Here is a 24,174-nt window from a genome sequence, read left to right on the forward strand (position 1 = left end):
GCTCTTTAATTTTTTTTTTCCGCACATTTAATCTTGTACTTGACATGTGAATGATTTTAATGATTCGTTTTTCTGCGCACTCAATATTTTTTTTACCATGCCACCTTCCACTCCATTTTTTTTTTTTTTTTTTAGTAATTTTCATACATTTTTTTTTAATTCCTTCCATTTTTTTTTTCTTTTGCCATGAGACCTACCGCTCTTTATTTTTGGATGTTTTTTTTTTTCATTATTTACATGCCTGGAGACCTATCGCTCCCTTTTGTTCTGGCATATCTTTTTTTTTCTTCTTCTTCTTGCCATGAGACCTACCGCTCTTTTTGTTTTTGGCCATTTTTTTGTTTACATGCCTGGAGACCTATCGCTCCCTTTTATTTTGGCATATATTTTTAGATTTTGTTTTAACAATGTCTAAATATACTTACCGATTGGGAGCGTCTTCAACCACGCCATTGTCGTGACGCTTGGTCGATTTTTCGGCCATCTTCATCGCGGAGCAAAAATAGCACACGTCCGCGTGCCAAAACAATAGTTAACGGAATGCCGTTCGGATCTTTTCGTTTGTAGTTTAACCCCACGCGATGACCAAACGATCTCCCAAACACTCAGCGTATTCTCGGTGCCTCTCTCAATTTTGCACCCGATCGAATGATTCTCTCATATTTTGCTCCCGAAGCTCAAATTCTTCGGCAACAAGTGACCGAACCAAGCGCGGTAACGAGATTCTTTTTTTCCTTTATTATCACACGCACACACTCTCAGCACTCTCAACACTCACATTCTCTAGGTAATTGTAAAATCCGACACGAAGAGACGATCGGAATACCCCAGCTGGCTGGAGGATTATTTCACTCTCGCTCTCACTTTTTTTTAACACTGAAAGATTTTTTGTTTTCATTTTACCTTTATCCACTACAACCAGCAACCAAGATTTTAATAATTTTTTATGCCCACTCATTGAACTTTTTTGAGGAGCTAAAATTTCCACGTTCAAATCAGATTTAGTCATCGTGGTATTTATTTTTAAATATAAAGTAAAACTAAAACCTCTGCAAAACTTTTACGTAAAAAATATAATGTCTTTTTGATCGATTGGAACATGTTGCATGAAACTTGGTTAATTTTGAAAAGAAAACAAGGATCGTGCCAGTCTTGAGTAAAATATTAATTCTTTGGAAAAAAATGTTAATGCCCTTGTTGTTCTGAGTATTACGTATGTATGTATGTAATGTATGTAGATTATGAGTGAACTAAACTCAAATTTGGGTCGTTCTCATTCGCCGTGCACAAGATGAATGTGAAACGTCATTTCGGCCGTTCATAAATCAAGAGCAAATTTTCATTATGTCGTAAGTAACATTCGCACCAATCCGAGAAAAATAAAGTTTTGTTTTGATGACCGAAAAGTTATTCCTATTTTCAATTAAACTCGTGTAATCTCATAGTGATAGCAATGTTTTACATATATAGCAGGGTTCTAATCATACAAATGCAAATCGCTAGCTTTCATGTTAAAAATACTGGTTTTTAAGTCAAAAGTTATTATACGTCGTTTGGTGGCCCCTATTGTTACTTAAGCCAAAGTGTATTTACCAGGATATTCGGGAGAATTATCAATTACGTCTCCTTACGTGCAGCCCATTCATCATTTTAGGACCACCGAAATCATCTGAGCAACAAACAGTTCGATTTATTCACTTTAATAGTGAGAAAGCGAAACGACGAACGTACACTTTTCACGGGTTTCTCAGCGCTGTTACTTGAGTCAACCGGCATCTCCATAGAAATCGGCTGACTTAAGTAACATCGAAAACTATTTTGATCGGAAGGTGATTACGTCAAAAAGCAATTTGACTGGTAAATAAATTTAAAAAGGGGATGTGATCCTATATTCGGACAGTATATAGCGTAATAGCAGGAGCATCGATTGACACTGATAGATCGACTTTGTTTACCTTTGTTACTTTCGACATAATGAAAATTTGCTCTTGAAATAATAAGGCAATGTGATCGGGGCCAATCACAAATTACATTCCCACGCTAGGGGAAGGCCAGCTCTAAGTATAAGCATCAATACCGATGGTGGAAATATTAAATATTTTAATATTTGTGAATGTCATACTTAGTCTGACAGTTGTTTTTTTTTTGTTTTTGACTATTTTTGATTTTAAGTGTACATTTGACATTCGTTTAATCAAAAATGGATGTCACACGAGAGGCAAGTAATTCCCTTCACTATTATTCTAATATTTTTTTTTAATTTGAATATTGGGTTCTTTGATAGAAAGAACTTGTAATGAAACTAGTTAAATTAAGAACATATTGATTATCTGCAGGAAATATACCGGTGTTTCTGGGAGAAAATACAATTATTAATAGGAGTTGTTCCTCTCAATCTCCAGCGCATTCTTGAGTTCCAAGGATGCGCCGCTAGTGCTATGCTTGGCGACATCACGGACGAAGATCTTGGTGCTATAGAGGTCGATATGAGAGCATGCGTGAACCTCGGCTCGGAGAAAATGCGTGAAATGTACGGGATTTACGCAGAAAACCCGGAAAAATTTACTTTTCTCAGAGGGGAGAAAAAACTAATACTGAAGCTCGCCAACACCATTCGTGATGCAGGCTTGGATCAATTCATGCCATCCAGCAAAACGAAAAATTCGAAATCCGAGTCAATAGGTTCATTTGAAACGGAAGTGCTAGAAAGAATCCAATCATACTACAAAGAACGGTATACATTTGTTTGAATTATTTTTCCAATTATTTATCAAATGTTGTGGATCTGTGTTGATTGATTCCAATTGAATGATCTTATTTTTATGTTATACATAGCAAGAACGTATCGAACGACTTCCTCAAATTTTTTGCAGGACTCGGAAATCTATCGGCGAGTGTATCTCTGTCGAAAGGAGGATACAGAATGGCAATCATTACCTGTGCATTTTGCTCACCTCCCAAACCATGCAAAATAATGAAATCTACTGGAGGAACATGATTGTTGGGCAACTATGTTAAGCACTGCAGGCTATTCCACTACGCTCTTCCGGAACCTGTTACTGGTAGGAAAAGACAGCGTCCTTCGTCTGCAGTTGCAAGCACTAGTGCAACTAAACAGCATGTGTCAAACACTACATATTCATCTGTAGCCGAAGAATGGCTGTTTGGTCGGTCGCATGAGAGCAATCGCAATGAACGTGTTGAAAGCATGCCTACATCTGCGTATATAAATGAAGAATGGCTGGATGAACCAGTTGAAAGAAATTTTGAAACTAGTCCGATAAATTCCATCGTTAACTCCCACCGCCAGTCATCATTTGATTCTAACACCATGGAATCCGATGCCTCAGTTGGATCCACTGCCAAGAAATGGACTGAGCTCAACGAGAACAACACCATTCACATGCCACTAGATAGACCGTCGAATATAGCTGGCGAGTCCAATATTAGTCTGCCTCAATCACCAGTTGGCTCGTCCGTAATTCACAAATTCGAAAATCAGTCAGCTAGTCCATACGATCCACGGGTAGATTTCATCGCTGAGGAATGGTCTGCTGAACCGATCGAGGACAACGCCGTTTTCCAAGAAAAACACTTGCCACTAGCTGAACCGCCCAATCTACCTCCTGAGGTCAAGACCATTATTAGTCTGCATCAATCACCAGTTGGTTCCACCGAAACTCGCAAGATTGAAAATCATCAGCCAGCTAGTTCATCCAATCCACAGGTAGATTCCATCGCTGAGGAATGGTCTGCTGAGCTGAACGAGGACGACGCCGTTCTCCAAGCTGCACCGTCCAAATTACCTGCTGCTTCTACCGCCATTTGCAGGATAGAACATCGTCAGTCAGCTAGTCCGTCAGATATTACTTGTCTGCATCAATCATCAGTTGCTTCCACCGCCATTCACAGAATCGAAAACCTGCGGCCAAGTAGCCCGCCCAATCCATTAGTTATTTCCACCGCCATTGGAAGATTAGCTGAGTCAGACGAGAACGGTGAGCCTTTGCTGAATCATATCGAATGATTTTTTAGTTTGGGTTATAAACTAATTATATTACAGATAATCTCAGCTTACCCTGTACACTTATTTTGATCTTCTACAACTTGTATCCGTTAAACCTTCTTTGACAAGAAAAAAAAAATATATATATACCTATATACATGATCGTATTAATATTATAAATACCAACTATGTTCTACTTTCGCGCCAGATGATATAAACACCTCTAGAAATAACATCCCTTCATCGAGCGTAGTAGACTCGATAGGACATGCTCCTGTTTTGCAATCATTCGTGCATATGCATCAAACGGCAAAAGAAAAGCTTCCCCATGCGAGACGATACACCAATTTTGAAAAAGATATATGCGCTTTCGAATATCTCACAGCAGGAAATGCACATTACGAGTATATATCCGGGAACGCTTGCATGATGACGAAGAAAACCATACAGAGACATTTAAAAGATAACACCGTCCAAATATCGGAAGGGATAATCGACGTAGAAGGCTTAAAAGCGTATCTGACACGCAACCAATTTCCGCTAGCGGTTGTTCTTTGTGAAGACGCTACGAAAATAACTGCTACTGTGGAGTATGACTACTTGACCGATTCGCTGAGGGGCTTGGTATCCCCATTAAACCAAAACGGGCTCCCAGATACACATATTTTCAAAGCATGTTCTGCATATAAAATTGCAGAGGATATAAAAAATTACTTGCAAGGAAATCATGCATATGTCTAGCTAGCTCTGCCATTAGCGAAAGATGCTGCACCCTATGTATTATACCACGTTTGCTCTGATAACAAATTCGAGTCTAAAGATGTACTGAATCGGTGGCAATATACGGAGACAAAACTGAGAAACGAAGGCATCATTCTTGTTGCACATGCATCTGATGGCGATCCACGACTAATGAAGGCCATGAAAGCACGTTCCGGGCTGGAAACAGAACCTGTTATTTCACCTTGGGGCCCGTGGTTCAGGGTACATAATGAAGCTCACACACTATTCACACTACATGCAGTCAACAAATTCCGAAATAAGTTGATAAATTCGGACATGCAAATTGGTAAATATTTATTTTATAGAACAAAAAACAAGCATCGGTAACTAAAAAATTATTTTGTTCTGCTTACTAGGCAATTTTCTTGTGACCAAAGCTCACCTGAAAGAACTAGTACTCAACCACAGCAAGGACAAGCATTGTTTGACATTGGGTGACGTACAGGGTGTCCACGATGAAATTGATTCGCAAAATTCGAGTTTTCATCCGATTGCCATCAAATTTTCAGGGATTGAGAAATAACTATTAAACTTCATTTTACCATTTTACTCGTATTTTATTTACAGTCCATACGCAAATGCCCGCACCTTGGCGTTAACCCCGGCCATAAGATTCTGCACAACCTGTGAATCAACCGTTTTTTGCATGTAAACCCATACTTTCTTCAGTTCTTCGACTGTCTTCACTACCTTAGGTAGTTTAAGAAGGTGCTGCTTCATAATCGCCCAGTACTTCTCGATGGGGCGGAGCTCCGGAGTGTTGGGAGGGTTGAACATTTTCGGCACGAAATTGACCTTATTGTCCGCATACCACTTCAGCACGTCCTTGGAGTAGTGGCATGAGGCCAAATCCGGCCAGAAGATTGTTGGGATGTTGTGGGCCTTCAGGAGAGGAAGCAGCCGCTTCTGGAGGCACTCTTTTATGTACACCTGTCCGTTCATCGTGTCCTGGGTCACGAAAGGTGCACTCCGCTTCCCGCACGTGCAGATGGCTTGCCAAACCAGGAATTTCTTCGCAAATTTGGACATCTTCTGAGTGCGGACATGCTCCGGAACGCTGAACTTATCCTTGGCCGTGAAAAACAGGTTGCCGGGGATCTGTTTGAAGTTGGCCTTCACATATGTTTCGTCGTCCATGATGCAGCATTCAACTTTCGTCAGCATGTTGAGGTACAACTTCCTGGCACGGGTTTTGGCGGACTTGTTCTGCTTCTCGTCGCGATTAGGGGCCTTTTGTACCTTGAACGTTCGAAGCCCAGCCTTAGTTTTGGCCTTCTGGACAAAACTTCGGCTTAGGTGCAGCTTCTTAGCCACATCCCTAACGGAGGCGTTCGGATTTCGGTTGAAGGCCCCAACTACGCGGTTGTGATTTTTGGTGTTGTACGGAATACTTTTTCCTTCACTTCTGGGCTTCCGATCGGTGGTCAACCGTTCCTCGAACCGCTTAATCACTCGCGACACCGTGGAATTCGCGATTCCCAACGTTTTAGCGATGGAACGATGCGAGAGATCCTTGTTCTCGTGATGAATGCGCAATATTTCATCACGCACGAGCTGTTCTTTCGACTCCATTTCCGCGAGTTTTGATCACAGGACTTTAAAACTTGCAGGATGTGTGTAATAATGCACTATGAACTAAATCCACCCAAATTTTCATTAAATTCTACCCAACGGTTAAAAAGTTAGAGCAATTTCATAGTGTGGCAATTTAATCGTGGACACCCTTTAGACGTTAAGGACAAGATGAAGTTTGGCCCTACGTTGAAAATCATGAAACCCGAAACGATCGAATTTCTTAAAGCAAATGTAACCGAAAGCGATGGGACTGTTTTATTTTTGAATATTATGCGTCAGATGTACAGATCGTTCGTCTAGGAAGACGTATCACCTTTGGAACGAGTGCACGATGTATGGTGAGTTACGTAAAATATATATTCCGAGATAAAATTTAAAAAGAAATTTGTTTGAACTCGCTAATCTGCGATACGTTCTTGTATTTCTTCTGTCAACACATCTAACAATAAATTGGTGCAAGCTAAACCATTCAAATCTTAAGAGATGTGTCACAACAAATGCGTATGACGGATTTCACGCCAACTCATCCAGTGGTTGGCAGCACCCTCTCAGAACCTTATGGAACTTTGTGGGTGTGGAGACTTAGCAATTTTAAGCAACTTTGCGTACTTATTTTTTTCAAAATTTATCTCGCCTAACATTTGATAAGCGTCAAAGTTTTTTGTCGATTTTTTTTTTCAAATCGATATAGCTTAAAAATGACAAGCCCTACAAAATAGTGATGTATGGCGAACTTTTAGCAAATAATTTGAAATTTTATAAAAAAAAATAAATAAAATAAAAAATCGGTTTCTACACTCTAAAAAAATATATTTAAAAATTAAAAGTCATTTTCCCAAAAATGGTACCCCTCAGATTTGCTTGATATTTTTTCTCATGAAAGGCAATATAATTACCTAACTTTTCTTCATACATCGCAAAGTGGGCGCTTTTAAGGAAAAAAAGTTGTTCGAACAACAACTTTTTCATGTTAATTTTTTTTTAGCGTGTTTCACTCAAAGTCGAATAGTAATACGCGCACAACCTTATTAAAATTCGATTAAACTTTATGGGTATACTTTTCGATAATCTGGGCGAAATCTAGCCTAACATTTGAAAAGGGTACAGAGAAGTTACCTGCAAATCGTCCAATAAGAGTTCAGAACAAAACGTTCTAATGAGGAACAGCCATCTCAGCATGGTTTGCACTTTCCTGTGATGGATTGTATTATAATATATGCATACACTCTATCCAACTTCTATAAAACCACCCTCAAATTGTTCCAAATCAACAGGTAAACTAAGTAAAAATCACTTAGTATGTTTTATTCATGAAAAGATTTCAATTCATGTATTTGTGATTAATTTAATTAGAAAAATAATCATTAATTTATTTTTATGTATTAGGTGTGTCCATTAGTAAGCAATATGCATATATATGTTTATACCTCATCTCTCAAGTGAATACATATAATAGCGCAGGTAACTTAACGATTATTTAAGGCATGCCTAAAATAATCGTTAAGTTACCTGCTACATAGCAGTTATATAAAAACGCAGGTAGTCACATGAGAGATATAAGGTATAAACTTAAAGCACCGCAGTCTGTTTCTACCGACATAATCTAATATTTAAGTTTGGTGATATCACAACAATGCTCATAGTTGCTGTAGTGCATAGTTGTTGAAAGTGTAGTGCTGCATAGTTGTTGAAACGAAAAAGTGTTTATATATACAACAATGGAAAAATCTGCTGAATTGATTATTAAAAGGGTGAATGTAGTGCCAACATAAACAATCCCAATTGCAGCCGCAATAATTTACGTAATTTATCATCAAGTCTCATAGAGAAAATACATTCATGGGGCTTTGATCATCAATTGGATGTAAAAATGCGTATTTGTGAATCGTGTCGTGGAATTTTAGTGCACAATAGGACACCTCTCCCGAAAAAGAGGCGATCGGATGGAAAAGAATCAAGCTATGCTCGGAAGTTTGAAGAGCCGCAACCATCAACAAGTCATCAGCAATCAGAACATCAGGAATTTGATGATACACTAGGTAAATAATAATAACTTTAACTGTTTCAACTGTGTGGTTTAAGGATTGTACATCGAAGATACAACTTCATTTTCAACATTTTTTTAGAGCACGAGCTGGATGAACCGCTTATCGTACAAATTTGATCGATTGGTAGGCCAACCTCGGTGAACAATCTATCAAATTTTCACGACTGTACGATATGCGGTTTATGCAGCTCGTGCTCCACAAACATGGGGAAAATTCAGATGCGGCTTCGATGTACCGTAAACGGGGATGTCTTTGATAATGGAGGTAACTTTGATAATGCAGCTAATCCAAAAAGTTATGACTTAATGCTCTTCGTATTCATTATTTTGGAAGGGAACATCGGTTTCCTATCCAAAATATTGCGTACGATGTGCCTTAAGTCATAAATTTTTGGCTTAGCTGCATTACCAAAGTTACCCCTATTATCAAAACCACCCCCGTTCATGGTACTATCACCTTAACAGCGTTATATATTAATGTGTGGTAATATTTTTTTTCTTTTCTTTAATTTTACAGATACAGATCCATCGCTAGAATCAATCCCATCAGCGGATCAGATCCAAGGTCCATATAATGTGGAACAATTCAATTGTATAGCTTCAACCTTACAGTTATCACCAATTTCATCGAGAAGTATGAGAAGTATGAATTATCGTGTTCAAAAATCTGCAGAGATCACAAAGGCAGTGCGTAAAAATATATTTGGGATGGATTCAGACGATGTCAACAAATCAAATGATTTTGACGAAATGATCATGCAGTTAAAGGAGAAATTTAATTTGCCTTCTACGAGTACAAATGACAAATTAAAAGTGTTATCAGTGCTCCCTAAATCATGGTCAGTGAATCAAATAGTTAATGAGTTTAATGCACCCCATCATACAGTGAAACAGATGAAAAGGCTAGTCAGAGAACAAGGTATTCTTTGTAGTAAGAAAGCAAGAAGTGGTCATGGATTTAATGATACTGAAAAACAAATTGTTTTAAATTTCTTTGACAGTGATGATATTAGTAGGCCTATGCCAGGAAGTAATGATTATGTTTCTGAATATCGAAATGGATATAAAGAGCATGTTCAGAAACGTTTATTGATGATGTCTCTTAAAGAGGCTTTTATGATTTTTGAAGAGAAATACAAAAGTGTTAAAATCGGATTTACTTCGTTCACTCAGCTCCGACCAAAGCATTGCATACTGTTGGATAGTACAGGTACACATAATGTATGTGTCTGTACTATACATGAAAATGTTAAATTGATTATTAATAGTGTAAAATTTGATTCATATAAAGAAATTGCAGACAAAATACTTTGCAGTAGTCCTATAGCAGTTCAATTATTTATATCAAAATTGTTAGATTTCATTAAACAATCTATTAGTTTCACAAAAATTACTTTCATGTCAGATGGAGCAGCGGCTCATTACAAAAATAAAAAGAATTTTGCCAGTTTGTACAACTTCAAGTCCAAGTATGGATTGGAAGCAGAATGGCACTTCTTCGCAACGTCTCATGGGAAAGGCCCATGTGACGCAATTGGAGGAACTCTCAAACGAATGGCAAAGAGAGCAAGTCTTGCTCGAGATTATGGAAACACAATCACAACTCCACAAGAACTGTATGACTGGGCAGTTAAACAAACAGATACAAGCATAACAAAATTGAACTTCTGCTTCATATCAAATGATCAATACACAAAGATGTCCGATGAACTCAAGGAGCTGTTCAGTCATGTAAAAACTATACCTGGTACACAAAAATTTCATTGTTTTGTACCTATTTCTCAAAACATAATTTCTACTAAGCGATTTTCACATTCAAAGGAAACTCCGAAAAATTTCACTCTGTTTCCGATAGACTAATAATCAATGAAAAACTCAAATTATGTATGGAGAATTATAGGAAAATAAATTATGCACTAAACAAAAACACTAGAGTTTTCATTTATTAAAACACCATTCGAAATGCAGGAAAATCCTCTGTATTAGGCCCTTTCAAATGTTAGGCTAGATTTTTGTTTTAAGCACACCCAGATTATCAAAAGGTCAAAATCTTTATGCTCATTAAGTTTCAACGGATTTTAATAAGGTTGTGCGCGTATTACTATTCGACTTTGAGTGAAACACGCTAAAAAAAATTAACATGAAAAAGTTGTTGTTCGAACAACTTTTTTTCCTTAAAAGCGCCCACTTTGCGATGTATGAAGAAAAGTTAGGTAATTATATTGCCTTTCATGAGAAAAAATATCAAGCAAATCTGAGGGGTACCATTTTTGGGAAAATGACTTTTAATTTTTAAATATATTTTTTTAGAGTGTAGAAACCAATTTTTTAATTTATTTGAATTTTTTTATAAAATTTCAGATTATTTGCTAAAAGTTCGCCATACATCACTATTTTGTAGGGCTTGTCATTTTTAAGCTATATCGATTTGAAAAAAAAATCGACAAAAAACTTTGACCCTTATCAAATGTTAGGCGAGATAAATTTTGAAAAAAATAAGTACTCAAAGTTGCTTAAAATTGCTAAGTCTCCACACCCACAAAGTTTCATAAGGGTGCTGCCAACTCCGAAGACGAGTTGGCGTGAAATCCGTCGTATCTATCATTAGAGTTAAATGCACACGCCTTACTTACTTTCATAAAAGATTGCAGAGAGCGTAACGCAAGCAATAATTTTTTCATGAGTTGTTTGTCCAGTCAGCCATGTGAGGAATTATTTAGAGAACTTCGATCGATGTCTTCAACTAAACAAACCGTTGTTAATTTCACCAGCAAGGAATTGACAGACAAATTAAAGAGAATACACATGCGTTGGAATATTATGTACCGAAACAGGAATCAGATTCATTTTCCAACTTTGGAAAAGTACGAGCGCAGATTGGTTGAGAAAAATCTTCCGTCCGATGATGAAATTAAAGCAGTTGTTTTAACAGCATATAATACAGCACGAAAAGCTTTGATGGCAGTAGAAATTGGTGATGATACTGTAAATATGAACTATGCAATAAATTGGCGATCTCAACGCTTGGAGTTCGAATTCATCGGTGTCATGGAGCAGGAAATGTTTTCTGGATCTGACGTTGAACCGCAGGAGGAACTAACTTTAATTGAAACTGATGAATACAATGCAACGGATGATAGCAAAACTGCCAAAACTAATAATGATACTGCAGAAGATATCGAACCTGAATTGGATTACAGCGATAATGAGTCTGTGTATAAGTGTATAGAACAGATTATACAGTACAAGATGAACCAACATATGATGCGGCAAAACTGTTTGATAATTTCACCGATTTCCTGAATTTAAAAACTAGCACGACGGGAAGCAGACACACCTTTCAAATTTCCGATAACAATGAAATTAAAATAATAAAAAAAGCGACGATAGTTTGGATGCTGACATCCGGTCGTAATAGATTGTCCGCCGACAGACAAAGGCGATTCATTCAAAAATAAAGTCACCACCGAAATCCACTCCTTGTCCTCCTAAATGCGAACGGCCAGTGCCGAAGCCCAAAATGATGACAAACAGAAAGCTTCATCACTAAACATAAACAACAACGGCGAAACGTCATTGAGTGCACGGTGTACGCTATATAAGGTAAGATATTCCGGTAAATGATATTTGCATAGTGACGTCATTCCTATCCTTTTCGTAAACAAACAGAAATATTAACGAAGTCGATATTTTTAATTTAATCTTTCATGCGTAATTTTATGAACAAGAGCCTAGAAGAGCCTTTTGCTGAATAAAATGAAGTGATTTTCTGTGTCTACGATGTATTTACACTGTACAATTCGAGTTATTCCCCTGCACACTAATGAAAGATAGCAATGACGTCATTAGTCGAATTCAAACTTGATGTTTACAACCGATAGTATACTACCTTGTTTATGTATACCGTGATTGCTACACTGTTAATATTGTTTACTTTGTAGCTTTCCGTTTGACAGTTAATATCATTAATATTTATATTAAAAACTATAATAACTATTAATTTGAGCAATTTTTACATCAAATATAACTTCAGATCAAGTATTTAACGCTCAATTTAAATATGTGTTAGTTGATAACACCTCCGCCGGTGGCGCCCATAGTTAATTTCCTTGCGTTTGACGTTTACATATGTACAAGATGTACAAGATGCGAGTGTTATGTCTGTTTGTCTATGGTTCAATGAAGATTTGCAGGTTTTCAAAAGATATTGTTTTCGTTCTTAGTGACCTTCATGGCCAATAAAATGCTCAATTTATTTTTCAGAGTGCTGTTGCTCATTTCTTATTTTTTGTTGAGCGTTTTTGAAATTTTCCCTGGGACATTCATTGTGCATTTTGTGTCTTTTTTTACCTTTATATTGCTCAAATGGCATTTTCTAGTGCTATTTTGTGACGTATGTATTGCTCAAACAGCTGTTTTTAGTGCTCTTTTGATTTTGTTTAATGGTACCTTTTTCAATGAGGCCCCCGTTCGTTAATCTTCTTTATCGACATCGACTTTGTTAGCCAAGACACAGTATCACTACTTATCGCTGTCTTGAAAATACCATATGGAAATTTATCTGAGTGATTGGCTCATAAACTTTCAATTTAAAGGAATATTTCCTGAATATCATTGGAATTTTGTTTTATTTTATATTGCGCAGTGTTCGTTTTTAATTGCTCATTTTTACTTTCCTGCATGAATTATTTTCTTTTCTTTAAGAACGATTCATATTTTACGATAGCTCATCCTCAAGTTCAAGCATACATTTATCTCCTGGTTCCTGGAACTTTTTCAGTTTTTAAAAGATATTTTCATTTTTTTCTTGGGGAAATAATCACGTTTTTACAGCATAATTGGATTTAAACAGTGATAACTGTGCGCTTTGTGTGGGACATTTAAGATTTATTTATTGCTGTTATTCAATATGACATTGCTCATTTTACCACTTTTATGGGAAAATATGTTCAACTGCAGGTGACGAAAGTGAGTTATTTAATGCTCAAATTTCCTAATTTAGTGGAGATTCATCCTTGTATAATTGAGCGTATTTTATTTACTATTGCCCTTTTTGCCATTTTTACCGCTCACATTCAAATTATTAAAAGAAGCTTTTTATTTGTTTATTGCCTTTTTCTTCATTTCTATTGCAACTTGTTTTTTGTTTATTGGTGCACCCCTGTAGTATTTAGTGGCCAATTTGAGATTTTTTATTGCTTGTGCTTTGTTAATTAGGGTACGTATATATTTTAGTCGTTCGTAACACCTTTGTGAGTTAGCAGCTCATAACGTCTTCGTGAGACTCGTGAGAGTAACGCCGGTGCCACACCTTTAATGCACATCGGAATCAACTGCGCATCGTTGATCAGCGGCCAACTACCACGACGATTAGTATACCTATACAGAGAGAAAAGAGGCCACGAGAAAACAGCGTTTCTGACGAGGAAGAGTTTCGAGGATTTCCAGATGTACCAGTGGTACCAACAAAGGACAGCGATAGCAGGTGCTTCAAGCAGGCTAGACGCAGTCCTATCGCTACGAGAAGCTATTCGCGATCAAAAACGAACAAGGAGGAGGAAGATTCAAGTCGAGCGATGTTCCAGAAGCAATGAAGAAGAACTTATACCTTCGTTGAGACCTGGGAGTCGCGTGAAGAAGAAAAAGTGAATTAACTGAGCACCAATGCTACCGACGCCAGGGAGGCAGCTCCCACACCTGGACCCTACCTATCGACCCATCAACTCATGAACCGGGGACCAACGGCTTTACTTCCCTTGCGAAGGAAGGCGGGATCAGAGATGTTATGCCTCAGAACATCCCGGCGACGCCGACTGGGATTGAACCCAGGTATGCTGGGGTGAGAGGTAATCACGCTTACCACTACACCACCGGCGCCGCTTATCATTGAAGTATCTGAGAAATATTTCGTGTTCGATATTTGAAATTACAAGTTATCTGAAATTGGAAAATGCTTAAAATAAATTTGTTGTTGTAGATATCAGTTCGAAACTAAATTTAAAGGAAGTTTTGGTGTAGTTCAACTAACTAATCGAATGTATTGCAATCTAGTTAAATTAGCTTTATGTCTTAAGGAGGGAGAACTGATATGACCGGTGTAAGAGTCGAAACCCTTTTAGCGATAAAATAAGGTCTGAAAGATAAACGATCAGGGATGTTCACTCGAACGATATATTGTATGTGTTAAACGGTAGAAGCTGCAATAAAGACGAGTGTCGGTCTCTTATATCGCTGACCATGAACAACGACGGACGTGTTTGATCCTTTTAGAAACCCGAGTAATCTTATACCTTTTCATGGACACAACAGAACCAACAGGTGGATTTGACCACATCTGAATACCCGAAACCGCTTCCGGCAAGGCTCAAAAAAAACTTCCAAAATTGCATGTTATAAAATAAACTGAGTTCGTATCCTTGCAGAGTTACACTGTTGAAGCAATCAAGATGCTGGGGTACTACAGTAGCACTGACCATACTGAACTTTTTGTTGATGCATCTGCAGTAGGCCCAAGTTCAGTATTGGTTCAATATGTTTCAAATGGAACACCGAGAATAATCCCTCACGAATTCTGAAAGGAATTACTCTCAATCCCACAGAGAAGCTCTAACTGTGGTGTGGGGTATCAAACGGTTTAACTTTTACCTCGATGGCAGACCATTTGTGGTACGTTCAGACGCATCTTCAAACGAGTTCATTTACCACTCAAGTTACCGCATCGGAAAACGAGCTTTCACAAGAGCGGAAGAGTATGCCTTGAGACTCCTACCATATGATTTCCGGATTGCAAGAGTCAAGGGCAAAGACAACGTGGCAGAAGCGTTGTCGAGATTGATTCGGGACACTCAACAAACCGTGCCCTTCGAGGAGGACAGTACCACTCATGTTCTGTGCGTGCTGGATACAGGCTGTATGGAAATAACTTTGAGCGAATCAAGCTCAGAACAAGACGGAGAAATGGAGATGATACGAATCACTCTGGAAAATGAAGTGTGGCAAGCAGAACTGCGCGCATATGAAGCTCAGAAGAAGCAGATCCACAGACTCGGATCATTGATGAGCAAGGATGATAGGATTATTCTCCCTAAAAACTTAAGGGGCCGAGCACTTGACTCAGCTCATAGTGGACACATTGGCGCGGTGGCCATGAAACGCATCATGCGTGAGTTTTTTTTTTTTTTGTAGCCAAAAATGAGTGCTGAAACTGAAAAATTCGTCAAACATTGTGAGACGTGCGTACTTATATCCAGGAAAACCCCTGCGATTCCACTAGCATCTCGAGAATTACCTGAAGGGCCCCTGGGAGGTACTGCAGAAAGATTTCGGGTGAGTTCCTAATGGTTGTCGATACTCACTCACGATTCCTGTCTGTGATTGAAATGCACCGTACCAATGCTGATGCAATCAACGCAAATCTTCATTCAAGTGTAAAACGGCATCATCTAAATCCTTAGCTGCAATGAATAACTCAGTATCATCTGCAAAAAGATTAATGTCGCAAAATCGTAAAACACGTCGCTCATTAATATACATAATAAATAACAGGGGCCCTAATACACTTCCCTTGGGCACTCCAAGTTTATTCCCCACGGAACTGGAATCAGAATCATTAAAAACAGTCCTTTGATTCTGTCCGACAAATCGCTTTCAAACCATTTATATGCAGTGCTCGTAATTCCAAAGCGCTTGATTGATCATAACAATAAGGGCTTAGAAAGTGTTTCAAGAGCACGTTTTAAATAAAAAAAAAAAACAATCGTATCTTTTTCGTTCCAAGTTATTTTTTTCACTTTACCTATACCAAATTCAACGCGGTTTCACAAGAAATGCCTTCCTGATATCCCGATTGTTCTCCAATAGCTGGCCTTTAATAACAAGTTCTAAAATTTTCTCTAATATGCGCAACGGACGAAACTTCCCAACTAACAATTTTCACAATGTAAATGCTTTACTCATTTCATTTATACAGCCTCAAGCTGTATTCAAACGTTATACGATATGAGGAAACCTTTACTCAACCTCTATACAAGCAAATCTGGCGAACTTAGTCAGCTAATTATGGTTGTTGGGACGGGTTGGGACAAGCTCTTATTGCATATCCATTAACGCTTCTATACAGCTGTTTTCCTGCTGTTTAGTTGTGCGTCAAATTGAAAGGCGCTTATTCAAATCTTTTCCCGGTTATCCAATAATCACTATACAGCTTTTTCTTGAAGCCGGGTTAAATACTGCTTACGCTCTTTTTATGGAGGAATTTATTGAGTTTATTTTGCTGTGAATGAAATTAATCGAAATTAGTTAAACAAGTCATCACCAAATTATTTACCCTGCACCGGAACCTGGATTCGAACTCGAGACGACGCATTGGCAAACCTTGACACTACCAACTATGCTACACCAACACTTTGAACTGATGTAAACAAATCAACATGCCCTTCTACATCAAAATCACTAAGTAGAGGCTTTATAATACTGCACATGAATCACTTTTCTCGACTAGTTACTTCAGCTTTGTAAAGGAGCAGAGTTAAAGCTGTAAAACTGCACACGTCTCAAAATAAACCTAGTTGACTGTGAAAATGCATCCAAAGTAGCTCTTACACAGTTTATTAGCTGAGTACAGGATGTTAAGTTGTTGAAAAAGCACTTTTAATGTTTATGTTATTCAGCAAGAGTGGTTGGTTCTATAGAAGCCATCAAAAGAGTAATATATTCACTTTATTAGCTTTGTTTTTCAGTAACAAGGAGAAAGTTGATTAGTATGTGTATAAAAGAGACATTAGCGTTTTTTGGCTGTTGCTATTCAGTGCGACTGACAAATTGAATAATGGTTGTGAAAAAGTTGAGTAAACGCTCTCCAAAACTATTTAGCTAGCTTCTGCTTATAGCTGTATCTGCAGCTTCTTTTCAGCTACTTTACAGCACAACGCTGGAAAAGTTGGCATATAAAGCTGAAAATGTTAGTTGGGTTCTCGGCTTTAATCGTTGCAGCAACTTTTTGAATAGGAAACTCCAAGGATTCCTTGCGAATGTGTGGCACATGTCTAGTCTGCAAAAACTCATTAATAAGGTCCAGCAAGATGTGGTCAATAACAGGAAAGCAATCTTGAATAACACTAGCATTAAGATTATATACTCCCCTTCAAATGTAAAACTACTATTAACCGGCTGTTTTATTTCGTTAGGTTCATCGACTAATTCAATGGATTGATTAATCAATGAAACACTGTCTACAAAATAATCATTAAACTAAGCTGAAATTACTTGTTCTGACTGTTCTAATGTGCCATTAAACGTTATGGATTTTGGTATGCAATTACTAGGTTTTAACAAAGATTTCAAAATTTTCCATAAATCTTCGCTGTTGTTTTGATGCTGATAAATCTTTCTTCCTCTGGACATATTTACAACGAGTTTTATTTATCGATGGTGTATATCTATTACGTGCGATTGTATACTTATTCCAATAATTGTCACTATTTGATCTACACAATTTTTTCTACCATTTGTCCCTTTTCCGTTTAAGACGCAAAAGATCGTAATTGTATCAGATGTTCGAGTTTTTCAAAGCAACAATTCTTTGCTCAACTATTAATTCATTGGTACATGTTTTCAAAGCGTTAGTTAGAGCAGCTAGTTACTAGAATCAAGGAATGTCTCGAGCCAGTACTCTAAAACTTCAACAAAACGCTAGTTACTAGAACTGGGAGAATGATACAAAACACCATAATTACACATCTTCATGCCACGTACAACTGTAATGGCCAAGAACCAGTTGCCATAAATAACTTCGTTGGGACGAAGGTTGAATTGATCTGATTCTTTGACATAAAGAGCAACACCGCCAGTGTGTCTAGAATTTGATAAACAAGCAGCAACAATATATCCCGGAATACTATACTGATCAAAAGCTTCAGTTTTTACAATGTGTGTTTCTGATGATAAAACTAAAAGAGGACGTTTTTCCTCAACAATCTAACGCAATGCTACGTAGTTTGTTGACAATCTCGCTATATTCAAATGTAAAAATTCAAATTGATTCACATTACTCCAGGAACTTGGTTCCTATTTATTAAAACGCAAGCTGCTTTTTTTCTGATCAAAAAGTCTTTTATAAACCAAACATTCAGAACTAAATGCGGCATGGTTGATGTCCAAGTTCATTTTACAATCTTTATTCTTTATTCATTTTTAAACAATTCACACATTTTAATACAGTTAACGTATAGTTAGAAACGCACGACGCAGTTAGAAACGGACGACGCGATTTACAAGCTCAGCATATTCACAAGTCAATCCATTGAACGATCAAAGTGTTTACTTCTCACTCCGAACCGCCGGATGCACCGGATAAACAATCATAATCAGTTGCTGATATCATCACAACCCAACGAGAGCTTGTGACCACCCTACGAAAGCCAGCACCGGAGCGTAAACATAAACATACTACGCATTCATCAGAAGGGGAACCTTCTTGGTAGCATAAGATTGAAAATTTAATTAGTCTTAAGTGATCAGTGAATAGATACGGAGTAAAGCTCCTAAAAGATATTTTTTCCAAATCAGTGGAAGGAAATTCTTAACTGTATACTCCGACGTTTTGTGTTGTTGACTGCACCTAGAGAATCTCTCACAATTTTTGCAATCCATGCTCTTGTACCCAAATTCTCCACATAAATGTGGAAACATCTCAACACATTAATCGCGGAAAATTTCGAGCACCGATCAAACCCTACATTTGATTCGAACCTGGGTTACTACGGCCACAACGTAGGGTCTTAACCACTAGACAATCACGGCTATAGAGAACGGGGATTATCCCCTGCACCATCATCAAGAACAGAAACTCTTATCAATTTATTTTAAACAAAAGAGTATAGCACTCGGTCGCTATAGTAAGGTGAATCAAATACTGGTTGAATATTTAGCCAAAATAATCCCTGCGTGGGCCGGGAATCGAACCCGGATCAACTGCTTGGAAGGCAACTACGCTGACCATTACACCACCGACGCTTACGATGAAGTAGAATCGCTTGTGAAGTTTCAAAGAAAATGTAGAAGTAGTATGTGACACAGGCTAGGCTGTTATCCTTCAGCATGCTAAATCTATCGTCAGTAAATTACGTTCCAAATAGGTCCAGTCAACCAATCTGTCTACTTGTTCTCCTTTGTTTATACTAATCATTTTATTAACTATTAGCTTGTCCTATTTACTATTCACTACTACTCACTCAATTTGTATTCTTCTGCCTTTTGAAATAATCTTCAATCATCATCATTAGTGCCCCGTAACGTAAATAGCACCTTTTCGTGGTACGGTACGGGATGTAAGATCTACCACCGATTCCTAGTCCTGACTACTTCAAACTAGGGAAAAAGGATTTTTCAGTAATCCAAGGAACACATCTTAGTCCTTGTTACTTTTTATGTCTTGTTGATAGTGACAAGACTCGGCTTTGTCTACCGAGGATGATCTTGAAACAAGGCAAAAAATGAGTTAGTTGTCTTCATTTATGTGATTCCTAATCTTCTATTCGTTGTTCCCTAGCTTGAAGTGGTTAAGACTAGGGTTCTGATGCATGGTCATTATCGGTGTCATACCTTAATTTTGTTGCTAAGGAATCCAATTTTGACTGACAAAGGGGCTCGCTTTTGGAGGGTGTTTCAACACTCCGAAGGGTATTAATAGCAGGACTTTCAATTAGAGTCGCATCATTGCGATAAATGCAAGAGTCGCAACTGTAAAAAAATCGAATACTTCATAATTTTTCAAAAGTGATGGAGTAATACGACATGCACTAAACTAAGGACACGGGATATGCTACAATAGATCAAATTACTTGTCGCAGTAGTGTTAGGTCCCGAACAGAGGAAAAAAAATCATCATTAGTATTCACATACAATCTTACACTAGTTATCCGAAAATTTAAAGCAAGTATTTGATTATTTTACAGAGATAATTTTCTGGTTATAACAATTTTACTGTATTTACTTACTTGTGTTCTTCGTAACTTTTCACAATTTCAATCAATCGAATACATGAAATCGATAAAAACTGCATCTCAAATCTGACCGAAATTTAACACCAAGAAAACCACTTTGACTCTACTACTGCGCGCCTGGTGACAGGAATAAGCACTATCCGACGGTGATCAGCTAGTGACATCCCTTGGAAATTTCATTATTTTTATGGAAATTTGTTAAATTACAGTGCTAGGTCGTGTAATTATGCTTTTAAAATGAATGAATCTTGTACAAAACCTAAAAAAAAACTATTGTGATATGTGTCGATCCTAAAATAAAAATTACTAGTTTTCAAATAAAATTTAAAAAAAAAAAACATGATGAGGTTATGGACTTGGTTCTGTTAACAGCCATACAACATCGATTAATGTTGATATGGAGACGTGACCAACCAAATCAAATAAAAATAGAAAAGAGTACAAGTGCATTCCAATACAGGCCTCCGATGCTGGTTATTGGTTTAATACGGTAGCATTGTATTCGGATTAATTTGCAACCATCGATTAAAGCATGCAGGAATTTCGTTGGTTTTATCATGTTTGTTCTACGATTTTTATTTAATTTCAATGCTATTTACTTATTAATCAATAATTTGGCACTTAAATATCTAATTCTACTCACCAGAGAGATTGTACTTATGCCAGAGAAGAAAGAGTCTCCTCTCGGTTATATGCCTGCTGATCAGGCAAACTATACAATGCCGTCTGCGACACAGGCACTTTTGGTACTGCCTTTGTTGTCCCGCTCGTCTGAATCTACCAAACCAGGCGTGATTACCTTCTAATGGTTTCGAAGCGGAACCAGCTATAAGAAAGATGATGTTCCTGCGGATGGAACAATATATTGTTTTGATTGCTTCAATATGTAAAATTGTTCTAACAACTCACCTCAAACTGCAAAATTAATTGATTTATTCAATTTCCGATGGGATGATCCTTCAGTATTGTATTCTCAGTTTGAAAACTGTAAGAAAATTGTTAACATTATTTGTTGGTGTTTTGCTGGGAGCAATCTAATTTTCATTTTGAAGAAATCTCAATGATTTTGCATTTAATAATTAGGATTTACTTACCATTCTTACCGGCGCTACTTTTCTGTTCATATAGTGATTCACTCACTGAGTTAGTCTGATAGTGACCTCCAAACAAATTGAACGGATTTGATTAACTCATAGTATTCACCTTATATCAATTCCAGATAAATATTGTCACTTCTACCTCAAAGTATTGTTCTTCTTGGCTGTCAAAATATCGAAACTAACCATCGAAAAGAAAATCTTTTGAAGCCTCTTTTTTCAGAGTTACTGATGCACAACTTTGGTTCACTGGAGACCGATTTATTAAGCTGATCTACTCGCTAAAATACAACGAGGTGGTGCACGAATGGTTGGCTTTCTACTGGATTGATAAACTGTTTTCATACGAATTTATATTATCGCGATATTTCACGAAGTTCACCAAGGGAAAAGTTTTGGCGAACTGATGATTAAATGTTCCTAAACGCTGAAAAGATAAGGTAGGGTAGCCGCGATTCGCAAATGCGACGTGACCAATTGAGAAATCCAACTCTTGCGCGCCTGGTGGCAGTAATAAGCACTAACCGACGGTGATAAGTCTGTGACAGCTCATGACAATTTCATTGATTGTTTGCCAAATTGTTTAATTTCAATGTAATTTCATGCAAATTTCTTGTTAGAATGGATGAATCTTGTACAAAATGTATGAAACTAGGTTAGGTTTTTGATAAGTCTTTAGTGAGAATGACACTGATGAAGACTACACATTGTAGTCGAAATACGTATCTGTCATGAATACCAAAATTATTTAAGTGGAATTAAATGGAAGATAACCCCTTTTTTTGCTGTTTTATTTGCTTACATCATGTTTTGACTTGCACAGGAACTCGCTAGAATAAATAGAAAAGTTTTTTGGTCGCAATTTCAAAAATGTATTCAGTTTGACACATTATTTCGGACTTCTCACCGCTGCGATTGCAGCGCCACGGTGGCCGATACAAACATGGATTTGTCAATTCAAAATAATCTTATTATATTATCATAGTCGTGAGTCGCGCGTCACGGCCACAGGCCAACATTTACTGACATTTCTATTTTGCTAAATGCTGATAAGATAAGGTAGTGTAGATTTATTTAAGGGTCAGGGTAGCCGCGATTCGCAGACGCAACGCTGGTCGCGTTGAGCCTTAAACTGCTGCGCGCCTGGTGGCAGGAATAAGCACTAACCGACGGTGATAAGTCTGTGACAGCCCTTGACAATTTCATTGATTGTTTGCCAAATTGTTTAATTTCAATGCAAATTTCTTGTTAGAATGGATGAATATTGTACAAAATGCATAAAACTATTTTGTAATGTATTGTTCCCAAAAAAAAGTAGCTTCAAGTCTTATAGGCCCTTATTACCGTTGTCACTTCACGGTGAAGTGACAACTTATCACTCACGGTGAAGTGATTCCCATTTGATTTACACGGCAATCACTTCACCGTGAGTGAGAACTGGTCACTTCACTTCGTTTTCACCGTGAAGTGACACCCGTAATAAGGGCCATAAATTACAGAAAGCATGTTAAGGTTTGAAATCATCTATCTATCAAACAGCAGACAAAGTCGGCCGACTAAACCCATCAACGAAAAACTATTGAATGGGCCGATTGCTCGGTGTATCACCAGACAAAAACCGATTTAATCTGCTAATTAATACAACGACTGAAATTAATTTCAAGTGTCAAAAGATTTACTTGGTGGATGAATCGGGTGATTTGGATGATGTTTGTTTATTTGGAAGATATTTTCAAAACAAAGCACTTTAAAATTCAGCACTACATACCATTATTAAGAGTACTACTTTTTTTGCTTAAATTATGAAGTAATAAAATGGAGTTGTTTGCGGAATGCTTAAATTAAACAGCTCAAAACGCTCAAACGCTCATTACTATTCTTTGCGGTACCTGGTAGCTCGCGCACCGTCACTTTCCGGCCAGCCAACACAATTTCATGTATTTTTTGACATTGTCCTCTGTAACCGCATCGGACTTGATCGATAGTGGAGTTGCGGCCACCACGAAACACTCGAAACCAATATTTGACAGTGTAATCTGAGGGAGCATTAGCCCCATAATATTTATCCAACTTTTCTTTTGTTTCCTTCGCCGTTTTGCCTCTCAAAATATAATGTTTTATGAGAGAACGAAAATCGTTTTTATCCATACTCAACACGATGCCAAACACGTCAACAACAATCAGCTGTCAAAACAAAACTAAAAACAGTATCGCACCGAAATTTGGCATGTCTGCCTAAATATGAACGGATTACAAGGCACCATAACCTTTTTTGCAGTAGCAGGTCAAGGAGGTTACTTTTCACCCCACCTAGTAGTGCTACCAACAATCAATATGAAACTAACGATTTCAAATTGGCTCACTACTTGACTAGCCTATTGGTCCCAAGCAAATCGACTAACGTACCCCATTCTAGTATAAATTCCAGTACTACACTATGTTTGTTTTGATTCGCTATGAAAGTTTGACAGATAAAATGAGGGATTAGTGGATTTTCCTATGTTTCGAGGGATGAATCGATTAGCTTGAGACCGAAGATAGTGCCAGAGCTGAACCAAAAAGTTGAGCTCGTTTCTTCGGGACCTTCTGGTCTTAGAGTTACTTCTATGGTGCTACCATCTTAGGAACCGCTTATTTAAGATATTTCGGCAGTCTTCTCTTCAG

At 37.6% G+C, this 24,174-nt stretch overlaps 1 long non-coding RNA gene, 1 other non-coding gene and 1 pseudogene across 2 annotated transcripts in view; 1 reads left to right on the plus strand and 2 right to left on the minus strand.

Annotated features, from left to right (window-relative positions):
- The window catches only part of LOC135699390 (uncharacterized), a 52,572-nt gene extending 30,767 nt beyond the window's left edge, over positions 1–21,805 (minus strand). Inside the window, exons 1-3 of the long non-coding RNA XR_010517520.1 lie at positions 21,617–21,805; positions 21,323–21,398; positions 21,057–21,259 (exon numbers count right to left, since the gene is read on the minus strand). This is a non-coding gene — a long non-coding RNA (uncharacterized LOC135699390). The remainder of the gene's footprint in view (positions 1–21,056; positions 21,260–21,322; positions 21,399–21,616) is intronic.
- On the plus strand, positions 4,304–6,664 carry LOC135699329 (uncharacterized; annotated as a pseudogene).
- On the minus strand, positions 19,353–19,424 carry TRNAG-UCC (transfer RNA glycine (anticodon UCC)). Its single transcript has one exon. It is a non-coding gene; the product is annotated as a tRNA-Gly (tRNA).
- Positions 21,806–24,174: the final 2,369 nt, after the last annotated feature.

Source organism: Ochlerotatus camptorhynchus, unplaced genomic scaffold (assembly GCF_037179485.1).
Source record: "Ochlerotatus camptorhynchus isolate MF236.1 unplaced genomic scaffold, CSIRO-AGI_Acam_v1.1 ptg000107l, whole genome shotgun sequence".
NCBI lineage: Eukaryota > Metazoa > Arthropoda > Insecta > Diptera > Culicidae > Ochlerotatus > Ochlerotatus camptorhynchus.